Consider the following 25196-nt stretch of genomic DNA (forward strand, 5'->3'; position numbering starts at 1 on the left):
GTTCAGTGACATCAATCACAGAGGCTAGCACACTGGCTCAGTGTGCTTCGTGTCAACTAAATTTACCTCTAAAGATCACCTGACAAAACAGAAACAGGAGAAAGTAACCTATTTGCTCATGGTGTTGGGGAGAGGTCGGGGGGAGTTAACATAAGTAACTTTGAGGACTGGCTATACGTTACCCGCACAAACTCTACAGCCTGCTTACGCTGCCTACAAAGAAAGCATGTGATATAATTTCTTTTCTTTTTTACAATTTAGCTGGTGAGAAGCCCTGGGAACACCACATAGCAGCCCAGAGTAGCACACTCCTCCAACTTGAGTTGGCTAGGAAGAATAAGATGAATGTCCCTGCTCTCCCAGGAACTGAAGCTGCTCTATTTTGGGATGCCAAAAAGGAAATTTTTCTAGGAAACAAGTGTTTGAATTTTATGAGATATGATATGTTTACAAGAATAGTATTTAATCCTAACTACCACTGTTGTCTTCTTGGGGAACGGCTTCACTGCCATGAAAGAAATAGGATGAGGCAAAGTGGCCCTACTCCAGAAGTAACTGTATATGCCAAGACAGAAAACCAAAGAATCCACGTGATCTAGGCCCAAATGCTTAAGATAGAAGAAGTGAAAAACGACCAATAATCTACTAATGTAAGTAGGCAAAGGACAGGTGATGTACAGCATGGATCACTGCCACCCACAAATGTGCCTAAAACTTATGTGGCTGCCCTTGCAAACCTTACAAAGCATCAAATGGCAATAATCGACTCTTAGAAAACAAAGCCCTACTGCTGCTCCTGGAGAGGGCGTGAGCAAACTTGCCCATAAGGCAATTCCCAGCACCCAAAGACCACTTTCCAGTTCCTAAAAAACAATAATAGTATTTCTGCCAAGAAGAAAAATGCTTTTGGGGTGCTATTTCAGAGCTACTGGAAACAACCAAAACGTACTACAATGCTTATGCTGTGGTACTGTGGGATAGTGAAAAGAGCATGCTATGAAGACAGATGGCCCTGAATGTAAATCTTGACTCTACCATGTCTCTGTGACTTTGAACAAACATTATCGGCTGAGCCTCTGTTTATTCATCTGTGAAATAAGACTGTTATGAAGACTACATGCAAAAGCACACGTGGGTCACTTAAGATTTATTATCTATATCTACATCTATCAGTTCTTTAATTTCCTGAAGAAATGTGTATTGGAGAAAAATAGAAATGGAGAGGTTTTCTTTAAATACGGATTCTAAAAATGAGATTCACTAAAGTAAAAACCAATTGCAATCCATCAAATACAACTCAAGGGAAATACATGATACTCAGAGCAAAATGTTACCAGTTACATACTCACACACACACATACACACACACACAAAGAAATTTCCTTTGCTTACCATTCCAGGCCTACCACAATTTTGTCCTAAGTCTTTTCTCCAGTCCTCCATATTCTCCCTAGCACTCCCACCTATAAACCTTCACTACATCACACTCTCTTCTGAGCATGTTGTGCACTGACTCACCTTCAGGCCTGTTCTTACCTTAAATACTCTTCCTGCCACTTCATACCTCCCTTCTAGCAAAAGCTCAATTCCACTCTTCGTACCCCCATTTTAGTCTTCCCTGACCAACTCGGCATTAACAATATCTAGTCCTTTGCCAACTACTTATCATGTTAGTATTTTTTAATGTAGTTATGAAGAAGAAGTCTGGTTTATTTCTTTGTATCTCTGACACAGTTCTGGGGTGTGGCGAACTAGAACAATCTTCTGAGAAATGAACGTTGTACTGAAGTCATACTATAGGAGTTTTATATACATGTGCTGAAAGAAGAGTCCTAGCATTTTAGTGATCAAAGATCACTAAACAATGATACAACAAATGAGTCCTGTCTGAGGCAAAATTGATGCAAAATAAAAACTGGTTTAGAAGTACAGAAACTGGGGCGCCTGGGTGGCTCAGTCGTTAAGCGTCTGCCTTCAGCTCAGGTCATGATCCCAGGGTCCTGGGATCGAGCCCCACGTCGGGCTCCCTGCTCAGCGGGAAGCCTGCTTCTCCCTCTCCCGCTCCCCCTGCTTGTTTTCCCTCTCTCGCTGTATCTCTCTCTGTCAAATAAATAAAATTATCTTTAAAAAAAAGAAGTACAGAAACTGAATTGAAATTTTTCTTAAAACATTATTTAACAGAATTTCTACAATCACAGTTAGATAAGACTCTTGGTGTTAATTCGGTGAAATACCGATAAAAGTACTATTGTTGGTGTGGTCATGTATCAATGATTTTTAACACATGATCTAAAAAGCAGAACTTTTGGTAAAAGTAAGCCTATTTATATCAAGGAGGCTCAGAACTGACTCAGAGGAAAAAGTATTATCCTCTGACTCATCAAGACCACTTCCTGAAACACCCAATGTTTTTCTTGGAAGGAAGTCTATACAAGTGCCATTTCATTCAAACACTGATTAGACAAAATTGAAGTCTAACACAAAATGGACAAAAAGACATGATTTTCCAAAGCCAACCAAGTTTCAAAGTAGACCATTCCATAAACATATATTATCTGGTCATAAAAGGGAAGACTTTAAATACAGTCAAAAATGGATAATCCCAGGTATATTACAATGACTAAACCACTGACTACATACACATATCCCTCTTTATACCATAATCTCTTAATGATAAAGAAACAACCTTAAGATTTTAATCCACAAAATTAACTAATGTCTTTGTCTTCAAAATAGTCATTTTGTTTTTCAAGGTAATTCTTTTCCCCTCTCTGAATCAACTCTGTGGCCAATATTTAATAATAATTTAACAAAAAGAATAAAGGACACTTATTAAATGCTTATATGTGCCAAACACTGTTATAGGTTCTTAGCAGGCATTAATTCAATAAACACAAGGCCTCTAAGAGATAGGTACAATTATTATCTCAATTTTACACATGAGGAAACTGAGACACAGAACAATGAAGTACTTTGCCTCATGACACCTAGTACATAGCAAAGCCTCAAACCCCAGCAGACCAACTCAAGAGCCCAAACTCTTTCTCTGCTTTCTGCGTGCATGACCACACGCCTCCCATTAGAATGCCTAAGCATTCTAGCACACACACACAACACACACATATAAGCAAACCTATACATACCCGTATAAACATCTCATTTACATAATCTGTGCCAAAATTTCGTACGTCCTCTTACATTAGTTAATAAATCCTAATGTGACTATTATGTTGATAGGATTTGTGTTCAAATAATCCCAAGTCTTTTACCTAGAAGAACAATTACTTAGATAAGCTGCAAAACATTCCACTGTCCAGATACATTTTACGTCCATCTCACTTTTTTATTTCTCACAGAACGATAAAAATACCAAAATGATACTGTCCTGGACACAGCCCTTGGGGAAGAAAAATACACATAACATTTCCTATTTCAAAATAACAAGCAATTAAACTGAATCTTGCTGTTTGTTTCCTCTTGAGTAATCTAGACTGGAAAGAGTTCGAATATCTGACTCGCATAGTATTTTGCTTTCAGTAGAAAGACCATCTTTTAATATGCCAATTCAGCTAATAAGTGTTCACTCATATCTATATCTGGTTCATAGAAACAAGTTTAAATATTAAATGACTGCATATTTCTAGTTCTAAACATCTGAAAAAGAAATTCCTAGTTAGCTAATGAGGCAGAATAAGCACTTTGAAAAAAGCCACACCACTCTGCCCTTCAGATTATTAAGGAGCAGTATAAGAAGGGCAAATTTATCCCAGAGGGTGAAGGCCTTAAGGCAGCAGCCTGTGGAAATAGATTATTCCCAGGGTCCACACCACTTGGGAGGTGCTGAAGATGCAGAGGTGTTGCTGGAAGCTGGCCTACCCAGTGCGATTTTAGAGCCAAGATAGAGTCTTCCTGCTTTTTTAAAGTATATCATTTACCCAAGTGACACAGTGAATGAAATTCTACTAATGGAAATTAACTTATTCTTTTGAATTAAGTGTTTTCACCCCTAGGCACCACTTTTAAACTTCAAACACTTCTGGAAGTAAAACTATATTGTATTGTTTGTATGTGTGTATACACATCCCTATGTACAAATGTGTGTGTGTATGTTTTTAATTTGAAATAAACTAGATCATACACTCCACTTTAAGAAAGATCAAGACACAAAATCCCTAATCTATAAAAACAGTAAATTAAACTATGGGGGGAGAAAAAAAAGAGCCCTGATCAAGTTTTTACCAATTCTTGATTTTAAGTTCAGCTCTAATATTATTTAGCAGTCTTTCTTGCAAATGCCATTTTTCACTGATCCTTCATTTTCTCATATGTTCCACTCTACACACCAATCTCACAGTATATGGGGGGATAAAATAAGACAATATATACATAGGATTACTTTTAAAATTTAAAATGATTTGGAATAGATATGCTCCTTACAAAAGGATCATTTGACTTATGAAATGGGTTAAAGAAATCTTTAAAATTTCTCTGCATTTTTCACTTTTTAATTGAGCTTTTAAACAATCTAAAGGGCAGAGAAACTTTGAGAAAAACATGCATTGAACAAAATAAAATATATCAGTATTCCTAAGGGGGTAAATATATACACATATATTTGTATATATTGACCCTTGAAAAAAACAGGTTTGAACTGCACTTCACATATATGAGGCTTTTTTTCAGTAAATACAGTACAGTACTGTAAGTATACTTTCTCTTCCTTATGTTTTTCTTTTCTTTAAGATTTTATTTATTTGAAAGAGAAAGAGAGCACAAGCATGGGGAGCGGCAGGCAAAAGGAGAGGGAGAAGCAGGCTCCCCGCTGAGCAGGGGGAGCCCAATGTGGGACTTGATCTCAGGACCCCGGGATCATACCTGAGCTGAAGGCAGTTGCTTAACCAACTGAGCCACCCAGGTGCCCTTCCTTATGTTTTTCTTAATAACATTTTCTTTTCTGTAGCTTTCTTTATTGTAAGAATACAATATATAATATATACAATGTACAAAATATGTGTTAATCAACTAAAGGCTATTAGCAGTTCAATTTTTGGGCAAAGTTATACATGGATTTTCCACTGTGAATGGGATCAGTGCCCAAACTCCCACATTGTTCAAAGGTCAACTGATATGCTGAATATACATATATTCAGTAAGATGGCTTCAAAGGTCCAGCTTTTAAAGTGGTAAGAGAAGAAAATATTTAATTTTGCTTTTATAATTAGTCCATAATTAAGTTCCATACTGAACATCAACAGGAATTACAGAATGATGCTAACAAAAACATGATTCATTTAAAAGGCCTAAAGAACATGTTGGTACTTTTGGTTAAGAAAGTCATCACGAACTTGATGTCTTATGGTAAATCAATTGTAAATGGCAATAGTTAGAATATCCTGGAAGTGAGACTAATGACACTGATAATATCTAACTCACTAATTTCAATACTCAAGAAATAATCCATTTAAAATAAACACCTAAAAGGGGGCACCAGGGTGGCTCAGTCAGTTAAGCATCTGCCTTCAGTTCAGGTCATGGTCTCAGTGGGGAGTCTGCTTCTCCCTTTTCCTCTGCCCCTCCCCCTGCTTGCACTCTCTTTTTCTCAAATAAATAAAATATTTAAATAAATACATAAATAAAATAAACACCTAAGAGTTTTTCACATGCCAGTACCACCAATCCCCCTCCCAACACACCCTTTGAAAACCATATATTATACTGCAGGGGGTAAGGAGAAGGTCTTTTTTTTTCTCACTAATAGAAACAAAACTTAGAGCTCTTGGTAAATACTTACCTCACCTGCTGGCCAGTATTATACTTTTGGTAAGGAAACAGACTTATGACACCCAGTAAGGAATTCCTCAAAGTTCATAGGAAACCCCCAACAATGTGATACTATTAAACTAAAGTTCACTGAAGTGTAAGCCTAACTAAAGCATATACAAGTGTCATTCTTAAGTTCTTGTATCATCATTGTACATGTGTTGTTTTTACCACTTAGAGGCTACTTTTTTTTTTAACTCAAAGACCATCGGGGCGCCTGGGTGGCTCAGTTGGTTAAGCGACTGCCTTCGGCTCAGGTCATGATCCTGGAGTCCCGGGATCGAGTCCCGCATCGGGCTCCCTGCTCAGCGGGGAGTCTGCTTCTCCCTCTGACCCTCCTCCCTCTCGTGCTCTCTATCTCTCATTCTCTCTCTCTCAAATAAATAAAATAAAAAATCTTTAAAAAAAAAAAAAAAAGACCATCATTCATGAAAAACCCTGAAATGTTTTCTTTTTTGTCCAATCCTCATTTACCTTCCCACCTAAAGTTATCCTCTCTCTTTCCTTGACTGTTGTAAGCCTCTATTTCACTTTCATTGTATGGTCAATATTTTGTAAAAATAGTCCTTCCATGGCTGCTACAACTTTATTTCACAGACTTGAGAAATATGCAATCCCCTCCTCATTCTTTCTACTTTATAAATTCCTCAATGCACTCAAACCAGTAAGTGAAATTATCTAAATTTAAAAGTCCAAATATGGTTTTGAAGAAATAGGCTCCACAAATATTAAGTATCTGAGTACTTAACTTCTTAATTTAAACCTCTAAGCCTGACGCTCATGTGCTATTTGGTCACCAATGACCACCCAGAGAACCAGGGATCCTATGTTCTAGTACAAAATACCCTTCCCTTCAGGTGGTTTATTTTCAGGAAAGTGGCTGTATTCATTCCACCTCAGATTTATTCCTGACATTGTAATAATGCAAATTCACTTTCCTTCTCAGGATCAGATCCAGCTTGAACAGTCTACATTCCTTTTTCCTGCTTTTTCTGTGCAGATTGTCTCTATGTCAAAGCTCCATTCAGATACTTTGACAGTGGTTACCAAGGTTTGGTACACCTGGGCTGCAAGTGACCTAGGATAATCTGGGATTACCAAAAATCTGAGTAGTTTCATGTAATTAGGTAGGCTTCAGAGAGAGAGTAGTAGCCTTCATCCAGGCAATCCCTGTACTCACAATTATACCATGAATTTCCCAGTGAAATGTCCATTCATTCTTTGTCCATTCAGTAAATCTTGCTAAGCGTTTTCTATGTGCCAGCAAACACTATATGTATGAAGCTGGATATACAAGGATGAACAAAACAGATACAATTCTTGTCCTCAGAGTTCTCAGGGGATACAATGACTTTCTTTGATGTTCCTTTGAATATGCCAAGCTCTTACCATCCTCAAGGCCTATCATTATCTGTCTGGAATAATTATCCTCTTTGTCTTTGCCTAACTCCTGTATTTCAGCTTAAAGGGCCCCTCTTGGGAAGTCTTGGCCTGACCTTCCAATCTATACGATTAGATCCCTCATTACATGTTTTCACAGCACCATGAAATCTTCTTCATAAGACTTTATAATTAACATATGGGCCAATATTTGTCTAACAGTGGCTTTTCAAATATAAGCTGCTGCCTGGTGTACTTTCTATTGAAACAGAATAAACTTCTATTTTGTACTTTCTATTGAAAACATTTTAAGTATCCTCTTTCTCCTAGGTGAATATTATTTTGAGTTTTTAATATGAGTCTTGAATTTTTTCTTTACACTTTATAACTCCACAGTTTATCCAAAGATTTTCCTGCATATGAAAATTTTATAATAAAATTACAATTCTCCAACCAATCCTAATTTTTGTATGTAAAATTTAAATGTTTTGTTTATATTTTTAGATACTAGCTTATGTTACTACAAATGTCCACATATGATAATCTGTTTAGATATTTTCAACCAAGAATTCTGAATAGTACATACTCAATTTTTACCATTTTCTTATCTGGGAGACCCAGACAAATATATTTGAATCCCACTATTTATTAAATGTGAAACTTTTGATTACTTAAGCCTCATTTCCTCATTTTAAATAAAGTACTTGTAATATCTTTCAAGGGTAAGAAAAATAAATATAAAGTATACAAAGCCTCTAGCAATATATATAAAGTAAATATCAATTCCTTCCCACATGTGGAAGGAAAAAAAGGCACAAGTTCAAAAATGTAGCCCTCTATGAAATATAATACCAGTTTCCATGACCTAATCTGATTTCCTAAGAGAACAAGTCTAACTTTTTTTGGACAGTATTTCAGGTCAGGTGTTGACAAACTTTCTGTAAAGGGTCAAGTGGTAAATATTCAGGGTTTGTGGGCACCATATCTCTCTGCTGATATTCTTTATTTTTGTTTTTGTTTTTAATAACCTACTAAAAATGTAAAAATCATTCTTGGCTTGTAGAAAGAAACCACTGGCCGGAGTTTGCTAATCCCCTGCTCTAAATACAAATACTCATCAATTCCACCCTTATTTATCCTATTAACTATATGATATTTAGCTTTTAATCAACACTCAAACCCAACTGAAGAACTACTCTCTCTATTTATCAATGTTTCTGTTTAACAAATATCAATTAAACACTTGTTTAGTTGTTTTTATGTAAAACCCTACGAGGTGACTGGCCACCTAAAGAAAAAGTGATTCAGGACATGCAATAAAAGAAGTACAAATAAAGCCTCCCCTCCCCCCGCCCCAGAATAAAGCCTCTGGAAGGCTTCCTCTAGTGTCACCTCTCTTTCCTCTGTTTTGTGGGGGTTTTTTCTGAGCATACTACTAATCAGGATTTATAGTATAACCAATTTATGCTCATGACCTCAGATTTCTCATACTATAACCCTGTATTGAAATTGGTGCTAGTTTTAGTTCCTTTATGAGAATCTGATTGGGCTTCCTGTACCACAGAGTTAGAGGTCTCTGTACCCCAGAGTTAGAGGATCCCCATTGTTCATTCTCCATTAGTCTCTCTCCTTTCAATTCTGACATCACTTTATAAATTCACCCCCCTTTTATTCCAGTTTCCAACACAATCATTTCTCCTACTCAGCTCAGCTCACCTTATTGCTAATTGTCAAAATTGTCTCCCTTTTTATGAATTAGCCCCAGAAAAAAACCCTGAATTAGGTATTAGAATTAATTTCTGTTATCGTTCTGCCTCTGACAATCTGCATTTTTTAGCCTGGGCACCTTTGTGTCTTCATTTATTACAGGGGTTGAAATAGCCTGTGATGCCAGTCAGACACAGTTAAGTGTTGAGGAAATAACACATGCAGAAGTTATTAACTTATCATCTATAAAGTCCTCTGACAGACCACTAAAATCGAAGTCTCAGAAGTCAGACTTGCTTCTAGAACTGGCTCTGCCATTTATATTTATGAATTATGTACCTGGGCAAGATAATTAACCCTTCTAAGTTTCATTTCCCTCATCTATAAAATACAGTATTGACATACTTTATAGGGTTGTACAAGGATTACGTGGCATAATCCATGTCAAGGACTTATCACATAGTGCCCAGCACACAGTAAAGGCTCAAAAAATGTTAAACGTAATTATTATTTAAAGGTAAGAGATATTTTCACTCCAGAGCCCACAGGCCTTTTATGTTTACTTCTTACTCTCTACCTGCTTTTGAAGCTATCCATTTATTTCCACTGGTAAATTTATGCCCTTATTTTTTTTAAAGTCCTTTGGCATTTTCCTCTGTTGTGCTGTGTTCCTCCTTACAGGGACTGTTTAGTGCCTTTCACCATCAAAAAAGAGGGAAGAGGAAAAGCGGAAATGAAGGAAAGAGAAAGAGAGAACCATCAGTTCACACTCTGTATGTTAACAATTAGTACAGCCAGTTCTAACGCAACATACATATTCCTAAAGATCATGATGCTATGCAAAAATCACATCATTAAAAAATCACAGGCTTATGGAGAAAATGGGGTTACAAGCACAACACTCAAAAACTCTTGTCAGTGACACTCCATAAAAAAGAAAAGAACCTAACAGAGATCACAACACAGTTTTACATATGTTAAATAGAAAACCAATAAAAACTACAATAAACATGGTACCTGACCTTGAAAAAGACCTGAAGTTTGCCTGTGGAACTGGCTGTCCAAAGGGTTATAGCTTGTGAGTTACTGTGAACGGGTGGGTAAAGGGTTATCTGAAAGTGGAGGGAAAATTATAAAACAAGATATAGGCATTTGTGGCTCACAATGTGCAATGAACTGGGGTAGCTGGAAGATGTCTGAGGTCTGTGCACATGCATTCTGTGTATTCCTATACGGCTCAGTTCGACCAGGTGGCACTTTCTGTGTTCACCTCCTATTTCTCAGATAAAATCACATATAACAAATGTGAAATTTACATTATCCTCAAATCGTTCCCTAATACCAATAACGTAGGAATAAGTTCCCATTTTCAAAACAAGCATTATAGCAGAACTGACTGTATTCATTCCCAAACTAAGAACTCATGACAAATGTTCTCTGACTCAGAACTGTAGTCACGATCTACAAAGCCTGTGTTACTCTTCAGTATCCTATCAACCCAGTCTTTATCTAGAAAAAGTTGTTCTTTATCAGTACTGAGTCATTAAACATGATTGAAAACATTTCTCAACTGCATCTTTGATGTTTCTTCAGCTTTCCCTTCTGGGGACAGCTCAGATTCAGACAGCCATGCCTAACTGTTTAGCTCCCTAACTGATCCCCTGTTCCCACATGTCCATTCCAACAGAGCAGTAAAATGTCTGGTAGTCAGTAACTCACTCTCATGTCATTTCATTTATTCAGTCACCACATATTTACGAGCATCTATTGGCTACAAGGAATAACAGGAGAAATGTGACGAAACCAACTCTACCCATCCTAGTAAGAGAGTAAGAGACTTAACTCAGTGGATCAGTCAGTGTAATACAGGAGTTGTAAAATATTATGACGTGTGTTGGGGCCCTTGGGTGGTGCAGTTGGTTAAGCGTCCAACACTTGGTTTCTGCTCAGGTCGTGATCTCAGGGCTGGGAGATCAAGCCCCATATCAGGCTCCCTGCTCAGCAGGGAGTCTGCTTGAGATTCTCTCCCTCTCCCTCATGCTCTCTCTCTCTCTCTCTCTCTCTGTCTCAACAAAATCTTTAAAAAATATATTATAACATATGGAAAAATAACTGTAACACAAGATATAATATGAAGCACCTTATGAAATTGCAGAAAAAAAAATTCAATGTTGTTAGAAGAAATCAGGAGAAATTTAATGGAGGTGATTAGTAGACCTAAAGGATGAGGTGAATTTTGATTATAGGGAAAGACTTTATAATTGCTGCAGGAGTAAAGAAAAAGGCAGGAAATGTGAGATATATATAAGGCATCAAGATCAAGAAGCTTAGAGCATAAATTAAGATACATGACTACAAATAATAAGTTATATAACAAACTGAATTTTATCTGATGGGAAAGCCACTGACAAATTTTAACCAGAAGAGGACAACATCAGTTACGAAAGGGCAAAAGGGAGCCCAACTGGCCTTCACAAATCCAGGCTTTGAATAAGTTAAGAGACTTCATTCAGAGTCTTCGGAATGCCAAGCTAGAGCAGCAGGAGGGCTTTCCCCAACAACAATCCCCAGCTTTGTGTCCAAGATTGATATTCACAGCTCTACTTAATGGATCCTAACTGTGTCATTTGGTATGGCAAATTATATAAAATAGTGGAATAAAAAGAAATTACCTGCAAAATCAGAGGGAAGTATATTTTTAGAAACAATGAAGGAATAAAAGAATATAAGGAAACCTAATAGTAATAACAATATTATCAGATATTTAAATCTGATCACTAGGATCGTATAATTAGGAAAGGTAAATAATATGGTTCTGAATTACATCTAAATGTCTGACACAAGGTATTTTTAATCCTCAAGAAACTGTATACCAATATTCCCCAAAGCAGAGCCTTCTTAGATAAATGTTCATATAAGGTCTCAGGAAAGCTTAGGAAACACACTCCATTTCAGATCAGATTTTACCTTACTAAATACAAAGAGACAGTATTTCACATATTGCTTTAAAATTTTAGAAAATACATTAAGAATTAAAACTACAAGTTTCTTCTAATCATATTCCTGATTCTACTTTTTTCTTTTTTTCTTCTGAATCTAGTTAATATATTCTACACATAAGACAGAAATGCCACAAATTTTAACTAAAATAGGAAATATATTTTCATATAGCTGAAAAATCCAAAAAAATGTTTCATGAAAAAATTAAAAATACATATACAAACCTAAACTCTAAAATAAAAAAAAAAACGGGGTTTTTTTGTTTTTTGTTTTGTTTTTGGGGGGTTTTTTTGTTTTTTAGAGAGGGAGAGATTCAGAGTTGAGACAGGGATTTGGGGATGGACAGAAGGAGAGTGAGAGAGAAAATCTTAAGGAGGCTCTAAGCCCAGCACAGAGCCCAAGAAGGGGTTCCATCTCAGGACCCTGAGATCAGGACGTGAGCCAAAATCAGAAGTCAGACACTTAACTGGCTGAACCACCCAGGCATCCCTAAAATAAAAAATAATATTTATAGAATAATTGTTTAATTAAATTAGAACTATCCTACAGGGTAAATGATCAAAAGACTATATGAAAATCTACTTTATAAAAAAAAAAAAGAAAAAAGAAAAAAAAAAGGAAAATCTACTTTGTTGTATCACCTGCACAAAAATTTTATACCATTCAAGTAAACTATTACTTAAAAATCTAAAATATAATGAGCTAATTTTTGTCCACTTCAAACTCCGAGGCAGTACCTTGATGAATTAAAGAAACATGATTTCTCTGAAAAATAAACTGGAAAGGAAACTTCTCTACACAATTTATTTCAGAATTATATAGAAAATGAGTATAAACGTCTTATCCTCTCCAAAGTCATTTTCTCTTACATACAATTTACTTAAACGGAAGAAAGTGTTTCCAAGCCTATCTGTAGAAAAACAGAAACCACTTTAAACACCCCAGGTACAGTAGATGCAGGGATATCCTCCTTAAGGTGAGAACAGGTCATAGGACAAAACACATACCATTCCCAGAGCATATATGAATTTTTTTTAATGTTTTATTTATTTATTTGAGAGAGTGTGTGAGAGAGAGAGAGAGAAAGCATGAGGGAGAAGCAGGCTCCCTGCTGAGTAGGGAGCCCTATGCAGGACTCCATCCCAGGACCCTGAGATCATGACCTGAGCCAAAGGCAGACGCTTAACTGACTGAGCCACCAAGGCGCCCCTATATATGAAATTTAAGTATAAAAACATAACACTGACACTTGCTTTAGAATTTGGCCTCTAAAGCTGACCAAAGCTTTGCAACAAGGTTAAGAATAACTCAAGCCACAAACATTCCAAGGAACCTCACCTATGTATACTACCAAACATCTATGCACATGATGTTTGTATGGGCAGTTAAAGTTTTTGGGGTAAATTGATAATGTTCCTTATGGTGTAGTCTTAATAATAACAGTCACATTAGAGGAAAATCAACATATCCAAGAACGTACTTCAAAAAAAGATCAATATAGGCATAACCATGGCATCTGAATTTAAGAATGCATTACATTTCCCAGCACCAAAATGGAGATGTAACCAGTTATTTACTTTAGTTCTCCATCTACTTTATTGTGATACAATATTAACTCTTGTTTTTAATAGTATAAATCTTAACCTTGCACTTAATCACTAGTAACAGAACAAGGAAATGAACTCCTCCTGAATAAAATTAAATGTAACAAATCTGTAAGAGCTACAAAAATAGATCTCTATATAAGAATTGTATATGTTTCTTGCTAAGCTAAAATTTTATAATAAAAACAACATAATTGAATTTTTTGAAAGAGTTGTTCCTTAAAAATTTCCATTAATTGACTATTTAAATGTTTACAAGTTCCATTAATATACATGGGTTTAGGGGAAGAAAAAAAAAAACTTTAAATACACATATTCACTACATTTTAGGTCCCAAGCAAAATGTTTACACAGAAATTTGGCAGTGTTAAGTCTGTGGACTCAAAGCCAATAACAACCTAAGAAAACTGAACTTCGTCAATAAGCAAATTTTCATAGTACAACTAACACCGTATAAACAATCCAAAGCAGTTTTAATAGGATAATCACAGTATTTTGCATATCAGAATAATTTAAAAGTAACTTTAAGATACCTTGATATATTATGTCTGTGCTTCCCCAACTATTATTAGTCAACAGATTTCTTCTTACCTACAATGGGGGCGGGGGGGGGGGGGAGGCGGATTATTCTCTTAAACACATGACCTAAGAGAAGGAAATCCTTTAAATCCCCAAGAGGCAGGAGGCAGGAGTCTGAGGAACTCGAGGTACCAATTTCAGCAAGTTCAGAATCCACTTGGAATACCAAATCGCAATTTAAAATATTGTCAAAAGGCTACCTGGGACTAAAAGTATAACTGCATGTTTCAAGGTCTACAAATAGCCTCTGTAATAATTAAGCCTTTGAGAGCCCTCCTTAGCAAAGTAAATATTCACAAACTCAAACTTACTTACCCACACAATCCAGGCAAGACTCCTCTGAGCGATCTTCCAGGCAATACTGAGAGGACATTACTCTCAGTTCCCTCTTGGTGCCAAGTGACCTTCGGCATATTAACAGAGAGGGTGGGACTCTAAGCTTCAGTTTCAGCATTGTACTGTAGTGAACAACGTTTCTCCTTTGGTTTCTCTAGGGCGTTAACTAAGACTTCCTCTTCTTGTTAAGTAAGTAAACACAACCACTACTACATGTCCAACTCTTCACTAAGGTGATAAAATAAAGCTTTAAATGTTGCAAATAACAATGGCTAACACTAATTGAGAACTTACTATGTGCTCCAAACTAATACTATACACACAGACACTATTATTATTCCCATTGTAAAGAGGTAGAATCTGAGGGATAGAGGTTAATAAGTAACTTGCAGGAATTCCAGGTACAGCGATATGGTTAAATGAGCTAATGAAGAAGATCTTCCATGAGAGAAGCCTAGAAAAGATGAAAAAGAGTATAACAAAAAATTTTAAAATAAATACACAGCTTTACTTACAAAAAAGAAAATCCCCTGGTACTAAACCAAAGAGGTATGCACAAAAGCAAATATTGCCAGTTAAGGCCTCCAGGAAGGATCACGGATGTCTCTCTAGCACTTAAGTCTAACTGAAATTGGTAAGGAGATGCCCCCTCAAGTAAGGATAAGGAGCTCAGAAGAAAGTACTCTCTCAGGAGAAGAGTTAGGCTAGATTTCTGGCCCTGCTTTTCCTCAACCTGGGATATAACCTACCCAGCTGTACTCCGGTGGCCATGTAAGGGCAGAAGAAGAGATCTCAGGCACACAAGGTATAAAGCTGGTGTGGAGGTCCTTCCATAAAACCAGAGCTATTTTCAAAAGGCTGCAATCACATTAAAAAAATGATGAGAACAGGACAAAGCCACCCACTGTCTTAATAAGACGTCAAGGGAACCTGTCTCTGACAATCTGGATAAAAGTGCAGAGGAAATGCTACAACCAGAAATTAAAAGCCCTATGCCTGTGTCACAACAGTTTTGAAGTCTGAATTTGTATGAGAATCTTCAAGTTAAGAAATTAAGATAAAATTGGGTTCTGCGCTTATGATATCCCTGGAGTATCTGGAAGAAACAAACATGAAACCACTTTAGAGTAACACTCCATAAACAAGGCCACATGGGATCTCTAAAAGCTAGAAAAACCAAACCAAACCAAAACCGAAAAACAATCCCCACTGAAGATGAGCCTGTAATTTAGAAATTACAAAATATGTAAAAAATGATTTTCTGTGATTGGGCCATTAACAAGTATACCAAACAGAAAATTTAGCACTCAACTAATTTTGTAGTGTGAAGACAAAAAAACAAAGCATTATTATTAAAGAATGGAGGAAGAAAAAAGAAGCCTATAAAGAATAACTGAAAAAAAGTAGGTTTTACAAAAACCATACAGAATTTATATGCAAAGATATACACATTCTCTGCACAGAGCACCCAGAGTTCTCATCAAGTTTCTAGAACTTAAAAAGAGAATAGTGTTAGTATAGATACACAGAATTTTTAAAATATACCTAGAAAAACAATAGTCAATGCAGGAACTCAGCTGTATGGTAGGATCTATTCCACACCAACTTTCCCTCTCTACTATTTCTGACCACTCTGCCCTTGCAACTCCTCATTGCTGGAAATTCTGACCCATCCCCCAGTCCATCGGGAACCATCTCCAGCACCCATGCAAAAAGGATGGGGTGGAAACTGCGATGTGCCACCCAGATCTCCTTTCAGAACTGAATGATTTATTCCCCTGCTGTACTGCTGCCAGCAAACGGCCCTCAGCTATGAGCTCTCTTGAGAACGACCTTGGCTGAAGATTCTCCTCACACAAGCTCTTGCTCCCTTCCCAGGGCAGCCCACACCCAAAGACTGGTTGACATGCGGAATATAAAGACTTGGCCCTCTCTCCCCAACTGGAGACAATGGTGAACAGCCATCGGGCTTCAGAACTCCCCACTGGGTCAGATCTCCATTAAGACTGCGCAAGAGGGGCGCCTGGGTGGCTCAGTCAGTTAAGCCTCTGCCTTCGGCTCAGGTCATAATCACAGGATCCTGGGATCGAGCCCCCACATCGGGCTCCCTGCTCAGCGGGGAGCCTGCTTCTCCCTCTCCCTCTGCCGCTCCCCCTGCTTGTGCTCACTCGCGCTCGCTCTCTCTGTCAAATAAATACATAAAATCTTAAAAAAAAAAAGACTGCACAATAGCCTAACTTCTCATCTGCCCACTACTGGTCTCTCCCTTCCCTTCCACAGGGGTTGATCCAAAGAGCACTTTCTAAGAAACTTCCAGCACACTAATTTCCATCTCAGAGTTTGCATCCTGGGGACCCCAGACTGCAACAGAAGAGTCTCATAAACAAAAAGGACAGAATATGGGCAGCACTTTAAAGGAGTGAGAAGAGAAAAATAATAAAGCTTTGAAACCAATGAGAACACCAGAAAGTGCTAATATCTCTTTGGCGAGATCAGTAGCACAAGGGAAAGCCTTTTTCAAAATAAATAGTATAATCACAAAATTCCAGCACAACATTTCAATTGTCTTGCTGAACTTGAAAGCCAAAAGGGATCTTACAGGGTATACCAATTCCAACCCATCTTTTTAAAGATGTCATCTCTTAGGTCCATGGGTCTGCTAAATGCCAAAAATGTCGCTGCTTAGATACAGGCCATTTATACTCCTAAGACAGTCATCTTCCTAATAATAAGTTACCGGTACATTTAATTCCCAGCCGGAGAGCAAGGTTACCAGTAGAGATGTATGTACACAATTTCCAACTTCCTTCAATAGTCATGGAAAAATGTGCAGCAACCAAATCTAACGTTCCAAAAAAAAAAGTATTTCTTATGGCTACTTCTGGTAAATGCTCTCTCTTAGAATGGTGAGGAAATCAAAAAATACCCATGAGCCTTGTTTACATTTGTCCCATGGTCCAAGCAACAGAATTTTGATATACCTTTTGATTCTAAACCATCAGTAAAGATGTTAATGATGGTTTTATAAAAGATTAATCTGGTTCAGGCTGGTATATAACTAATCATTATAAAGAATACTAATAAAAAACTGCATGGACTAAAACCACATTCACTTATATGCACGCTCAGGATGCCAAATACATGGGACCAATCTAAGCAAGGCTTAGATTGTCGATTTGTCTCACCCTTCTACCATAGGGCAAATTACCAGAAGTAGCCATGAGAAATATATTTGGAACACAGAAGATTTGGTTGCCATAGGTTTCCCTGTAACTACTGAAGGAAGCTGGAAATTGTACACCCACACCTCTCTACTGGTAACCTTGCCCTACATTCCACACTTTGTAACCACAAAGACAGAGGCAGACAAGATAAGCTTTAGCAAAACGTATCAAGTAAAACCACTGGATTGGCAATGACAGGAAGTCATTAACATACGTTATTACGGCAGGCAAGCAGAAAGGACCAACAATGTCACAATACATTCACCTTGGGAATATGGCAGAACCTCATTCTCAGTTCCTTCATACTCAGTTTCTGTACATCCTCAGTTCAATCACAGTTCCTCGTCTGTCATTCATTACTTCCTCTCCTAAGAATCACCATCTGCTTTGTCTTCTGTAAACCACCCCTTCTGCTCCTTCTGACTTTAAAACTCTTTTTTAATGGAAGAAACTAATATGTTACTAATATGAGAGAATCCAAAAGAAGTTTCTAAACTCTAAATTGCATATTGTCAAATCTCAATTACATACAAGTTAAGCTAGCTAAATTCATACGGGTAGAACGATCGACCAAATGCTTTAACAACTTATCTAGAGATGAAGTAGCAGTGCAATATAATTCATATTTGGGGAGAATCATATAAAATTATTAATATATTATAGGTATACAAAAGAACAAATATGCATGGCATGTGAATGAGACGAAGAACCAACTTGTTCATATGAAAAAAGACTGAATGAGTTTCTATCATTTTGGAGCTACTGTTTGGGCACAGAATCTGGATTAAAGATGGAAAACAAACAAACAAAAAATATGATGGACACTTCTCAGAATGAATAAATACAAACAATAGGACCAACAATATTTATTCTTTACATAAGTTATTTAGAAGAGTGGTAGCATAATTCAATTTTCAAGTCTACAGATGGCTTGAGTCTCTTGTAAGTTAGGGAAATACTGATTTGAGAAAAATGAACTGCAAAATTATGTAACAGGGTAAATAAGGGAAAATGGTAGTTTCACCTTAAACTGGTAAAGTTTAGGTATATACTCAGGGAAACACCACACAAATTCATTTGGTTATAGATTTTAAATGTCATTTTTCAACCTAGGAATCACCATACAGTTCTGGTAAGTCACATTCTCGTTTGGCAATTACATTCAAAAAGAAAAAAAAAATTAATGGTGAAAAAAAAGTGATTTCTCATTTCTATTTGTGTCCTATAACCAAAGACAAGTAGTAAAGTGTAAAGACCTCAGTACTAAGAAACTGAAGACTTGTGTTTATGCACCAAGTCTGCCACTTAATAGCTCTGTAACCTTGGGCAAGTAACTTAACCTCTCTCAGCCTCCATTTCCTTACCTGTAAAAATGTGAGATCAATGAGACAAATTTGTAAGTTCTCATTCAGGTCTATTCTAGAACATTTACATAGTTCAAAGTTAAAAACAGAAAATCTACTTAATTAGATTTTGGCTAAAACATAGTAAATGGCAGTTTTATACTTTTCAACATAAAATGGTAAATTTTCAGAAAAATGAAATCACTGAATAGTCACGATATCTACCAACTGAGCTATCAATGGGTGCTAATAGTCACGATATCTAATGACAAGTGAGGAAAAAGTATTAATTGCTTATGAGGACATCCATCAATTTGAAACAACACTTTTCATAGAACCTTCAATTTATGCTGAAAAATTCTGATTTAAATAAACTCTGCTAGAGGCGCCTGGTTGGCTCAGTTGGTTAAGCGACTGCCTTCAGCTCAGGTCATGATCCTGAGTCCCGGGATCGAGTCCCGCATCAGGCTCCCTGCTCAGCGAGGAACCTGCTTCTCCCTCTGGCCCTTCCCCCTCTCATGTGCTCTCTCTCTCTCATTCTCACACTCTCAAAATAAATAAATAAACCTTTAAATAAATAAATAAATAAATAAACTCTGCTAAAGCGCAGTAAGTATAAAGAATTTCTGGGAGGCAGGAAAAATGGAAACTTTTGGCATATAGTAACAATATTTCCTATCATTATTAAGATTTCACTCAGAGCCTCCTCATTTCACCTGACTCAGAAGTGCTAGCATTCCACATAATTGGCTCAGTGAATGCCTATCAAAAGAACTGACAGAAGGGGCGCCTGGGTGGCTCAGTCGTTGGGCGTCTGCCCTCGGCTCGGGTCATGATCCCAGGGTCCTGGGATCAAGCCCCACATTGGGCTCCCTGCTCGGCGGGAAGCCTGCTTCTCCCTCTCCCACTCCTTCCCTCTCTCGCTGTGTCTCTCTCTGTCAAATAAATAAATAAAATATTAAAAAAAAAAAACTGACGGGATGTTCCTTGTAAAACACCATTTTTTAAACACATCATCCCCCACACCTGTGCTTTCCACAAAAGTTAAACTCTAAAAAAAAAGAGAAAGAAATGATAGGACTGCTTTAGTTTATTAAAATCATGGCGTGCTTCTGGATTTTTAAGTGCCATTTGGAAAGAAAAAGGCTTTTCATTTAAGACTACTAATCCTTTCCAGAGTATTTTACCCGTAACTCTGTAATACAGTCAAGAAATTATCACATTAGCTAGGTAATGAGACTTAACCTCTCCTAAAAACTATAATCATGTGCTAAAGCACTGGGAAGAAAGTCACAGAGGAAGAAAGGGAGGGGGGCAAATCAGCAAATACAGAACATGAACTACAAATGTTCCTAAGGTACTATTTTATCAAAAAATCAGCAGAAATGCCCAAGTTTAATTTCAAAGCATATACCTACTGGAATATTGAAAAGAATCGTCATATATATCCTTGAGCAAGCCACCTTGAAAAATTAAATCAGGAAGCATGACAACAGACAGAACGAAATGCATGTTTTTATTGTAGCAGTTTAGAAAAAGCCGTATAAATAGCTGTTAAAATGACTTATCATCCTTCAAAAATAAAACCTGCAATTAAATTTGCACCTCAAGTGATCCTTGAAGCTCAAATGTTACCAATAAGTAGGGATGGTAGAGGGCACCTAAATCAGACAAGCTGCACAAAGAACTGGAGTCATAGAAAGAGAAGCCATTACAGCAAAGCGCCAACATGATCCGAAGCTGAATGTCACGGTATTTCATATACTGTGATCATATCAGATACACTGATACGAAATTGTCAGAGGCTATACCCATTTTAAAAGCGATTTAACTTCTTTGAATATCACTGGACTAGAGTTTGCACCGGCAGAAGAATATATACTGATATGGCCTTTGGCTGAAGTGTTAATACAATGAAAGTTTAGCCTGGTTGGGCAAAATATTAAGGATTACTTTCAAGTTTATTTTCAGTGAATAAAATATTGATCCTCCAAACCAATTCTTAATCTTTGTTTAGGGTGCAGTTTCAAGACCTTTCAATGACAATTCTAACACTAGTATCTAATTCCTTTGTATTCAGGACATGGGGCTATGGAAAACAGATTCAATAAACTTATGTCAGGAAGTAAAATGTGATTGTCAAAAGAGCCATGGATTTGAAACCTAAAAGCTTAACTTCTTCCCCAGGTTCTACAATTCAGTCACATGACCTGAAGCAAATCATTAATGTAGGCCATAGAATACAGCTGTAAACAACTCAGGTTCATGTGCAAAACGGGTACAAAGACCAGTGCTGGCATTGACAGCTGTATGACTTCGCCAAGTGACTCCACTGAGTCTGTTGGTTTGTCTACGAAATGAAAATAACAGTATCTTCTTCAGAGGCACTGAATGAAATAACGCATGTAAAGAGCACAGCATGGTGTAGAAAAGTGGTTAATTAATAAATGGTTAGCTTAAGAAAAACACCATTACTTCTCTGGGTTTTCTTTACCTTTTAAGTAATCTACCTTGGATGTTGTCTTAGAATAATTTCCTGTGCTTCATGTTGTCTTTTTCAGGTCACTGATTACTTAAGAAAACTAAGTTTTCTCTATTTTAAAAGAATTTTGTTGGGGTGCCTGGGTGGCTCAGTCTTTAAGCATCTGCCTTCACCTCAGGTCATGATCCCAGGGTCCTGGGATCAAGCCCCGCATCAGGCTCCTGCTCACCGGAGAGCCTGCTTCTCCCTCTCCCACTGCCCTTGTGTTCCCTCTCTCTCCGTCTCTCTCTCTGTCAAATAAATAAATAAAATCTTTAAAAAAAAGAAAAAAGAATTTTGTTCACAAGTAGGTAACCTTCTGTATTTGCCTTTTAAAATCTTTTTTCACTTTGGTAAATAGATAATTAAGTATTATTTTATAGTCACCTGTGATCCTATTTGGTCAACAATCCAAACCTTTTGGTATTTTTGACAAAATTCCCAAAGTCTTTTCAAGATCAAATTGATAAGCTTCCCAGAGGGCCCTCGGAAAATCTCAAAGAATTTGTCTCTCCTCTTATAAAAGAGAGATGTTAGTATAATTAGGTTTATTTGGTATGGTGAATTCTATGGGAAAGACTGCCAAATAAGAGTGATAAACACTCACCGATTATATGTTTATGGATATATCTTATTAATGTAAGTATTCCAGAAGTTGTACAAAGTTCACAGAAACTTGTCAATACATTCTTTGTCTGGTTATTATCTTAAATTGTTGTATACCGCAGAAATAACTAAATTTTCCTATCAAACGAACTGTCATCAGATTTTAACCATGATTATTTCTAAGTCTTCTGTCATCCACAGAGCTACGGTTCTGCTCCGATTCTTTCCTGAAAGTGTTTACAGTCATCTACTATGAGAACGCTCCAAGATGGCATCACTTGAAAAACTTTGAGACAATGCCACTAGAATGGGTAAGAATTTCCAGAATAATGAAGAAACTGATGGATCCATAAACCTGGTAACCAAAGATCAAGCAGAATAAGAATTAATTATAAGGGAATGAATGAACTGACGTGGACGATTATAACTTTTGTCTGAAGCAGCACTTTTGTTCTTTAATGCTATATTTTTCAGATTTAAGGAAACCTCCTCTTTTCTCATGAGCTATCTGTAACTCACAGCCAATTTGGTAAATTATATTTTTGTAAACAGAATTGAAGCATCGGTCTTTTCTCCCTAACTCATGCCTCCGGAATTTGAAAACTCTTAGTGAGTATTCTTATTTTCATGGCAATATAGTTATTTGCATAAGTTCAATAAGTCTTTCCTCCCTGTAACAAGACACCATTGTAAACATTGGTTATATTAGACTTTGACTGGAATGCCATATTTGAGAATGATATGCACAGAATCTGATATGACTGGACAGCTATAAGGAAGTAAGTCTGGCTTTAAGGAGCCAACGCTTATAAAGCTCCCCTTCTAAAAACTGACTAGTAGCTTGCTTATAGGATTTCTGCCTAATAGGTAAGTAAGGAAGGTCACTTACTAGCAGAATCTAGGAACCTCAAGGTATTTGGGGGACCTCAAGAAGAGAGGAATCCACCCACATCTGTAAGTGTTGCAGGCAAAATCTGACAGGGAGTCATTGGCTTGGTCTCCTAGCCTCAAGAGGCTTTTTTAAAAGTCCAATCTCAGATTCCTCATTAGAAGTTCCAGCAAAGATGACTTTTAAAAAGCATATATGGTGCATCATTCTTCTTGCTGCACTGATATAAATAATCAGGCCAAGTTAATGAAACAAGACAAATTATTTTGCAAACAAATTGGTCTTACTTAAATTATCTTTGATTGAAACGGGGGTGACTACAGACACAAAAATTAAGTTTCAATGGAAAACTAGAGTACACCCCCCCGGGTATTAAATTCTACTCCTCTTCACTGTCTTTAAGGTTTTGTTATCTACCTATAATGTGCCAGATCCTGATTTCTTCTAGTCTCCTCTAATATCTAGCCACAATTCTCCAAACTAATGCTTACTATTTTTCTCCTGCCCTGCTGACTTGGAATCACTAAAAATTAAAAGTGTCTCTTTCCCAAAGCCCTGCAAGTTGAAGCTGGACAACTTGATATTGTCCTCAGAGAAATCACCACAACAGCTCATGGTGGGCAACCTTCCTGCCTGTTGCTCTGTGGACCACTCAGAAAGTTCACCAGAGCACCTGATAGCATCACCAGAGATGTTCGTTCAAACTCCAAACCAGGAAAGCCTGCCAGATTACTATCATCTGCCCTCACCCCATCTAAAGATGCTTTGAGTCAAATATCTATAAATATTCTTCATGACTAACTGCCCTCTGGGCTCAAAAACCATGTTTATGGTTTGTTCTAACCATTAACCTTTTTTTTTTCTTTTGTCTCATAGTAATGTCCAGGACGGAGAAACTGGCTCAGTGGGCTATGCGACAATCCACTAAATCATTTTCTAGACCAAAAAAGTTCTTGACGAAGTTTCCGATGGGGGAATGAATGACATGGTGCAGGACATACTACCCCCAAAATATGGTACCTTAGCAAACTGAATATTTTAAGGTAAAATTTAATTCGTCAGTTTAATTTGCAGATCCAGCTGGAGACCCTAAGAGGGTTGAGGTAAACTTTTTCCACCCCTACACTCCACAGATGCTATCCTTCACTCTCACCAAAACTGCATGTATATCACTTGAAAAATCTATCCCAATTAGACAGAGGAAATTTTTTTACACAATTCTTAGTTTAGCAGTGATCCCTTATTAAAACCCTTTGCCCATAACTTCAAATTTTTCTTGCTGATTTTTCACCTTTTTCTTTCCTTTTAGATCAACAGGATTCATTCTGTTAGTTGTCAGAATAGATTTTTTATTGTTACATATAAGGCATAAACATACATAACATTTATCCTCTAGACCAAAATAAACATATACCTCGCATTTATGGTGTCAGTGTCAAGTTCTAACTTAAAAAACATAATGTAGACCTATTCTATAGCTTTAAAAAAAAAAAAGGTAGTAGGTTAGGTCTTTTGATACTCTCAATAATATCAGACATTATTCCCTAAATTAACAACCACATTTGTATTTCTTTTTTAAATCTGATACATGTGGCAACACTTTCTATATACCTGCCCAGATTATTCTAATTATACTTACTTTTTAAAGATTTATTTATTTATTTATTTATTTGAGAGAGAGAGAGAGAGAGAGAATGCCTCAGCAGGGGGTAGGGCAGAGGGAGAGAGAATCTCAGGCAGACTCCAGGACAAGTGAAGAGCCCAACTCCTCGATCTCAGGACCCTGAGATCAAGACCTAGGCCAAAATCAAGAGTCAGAAACCTAACCAACTGCACCACCCAGGCACCCCTATTCTAGTTACATTTAGTCCAAAACCAAAGTGCCTGTTGGGTAACTCCCAAGTTAAGATCATTTTACACATTAACCTAATGCCACCTTTTCCCATCTTAAAGACGGCATACCTTAATTTTTACTGTAAACACAGAATTCAGTTTTTAAGATAACCAATATGTTGACTATGTTAGTATTAAAGCATCATTTTATTTATGTAAGGATGCCTATTGTCATTCTTTCTTTATTTCCTATTGACTTTGAGTATTACAGTATTCATTCACATAACAGAAAAGTTCTTTGGCTTCTTAATAAAAAATCAAAATATAACCCACGAGTCAGTCAGTCCCTAAGGC

General features: G+C 37.0%; 1 protein-coding gene across 5 annotated transcripts in view; it reads right to left on the minus strand.

Annotated features, from left to right (window-relative positions):
• Positions 1-25196, minus strand: part of EPS8 (EGFR pathway substrate 8, signaling adaptor) — a 178039-nt gene that overhangs the window by 83710 nt on the left and 69133 nt on the right. Inside the window, exon 1 of one of the 5 annotated variants that reach the window (XM_028119800.2) lies at positions 14406-14530. The exons of the other annotated variants lie outside the window; for them this stretch is intronic. The gene's annotated coding sequence lies outside the window, so the exon portion shown is untranslated. Of the gene's footprint in view, positions 1-14405; positions 14531-25196 lie in introns of those variants that run through there. 5 annotated transcript variants of the gene reach the window in all.

This window comes from Eumetopias jubatus, unplaced genomic scaffold, assembly GCF_037043125.1.
Source record: "Eumetopias jubatus isolate StellerSeaLion01/CBP00866 unplaced genomic scaffold, mEumJub1_p1.0 scaffold_8, whole genome shotgun sequence".
In the NCBI taxonomy this organism is placed as follows: domain Eukaryota; kingdom Metazoa; phylum Chordata; class Mammalia; order Carnivora; family Otariidae; genus Eumetopias; species Eumetopias jubatus.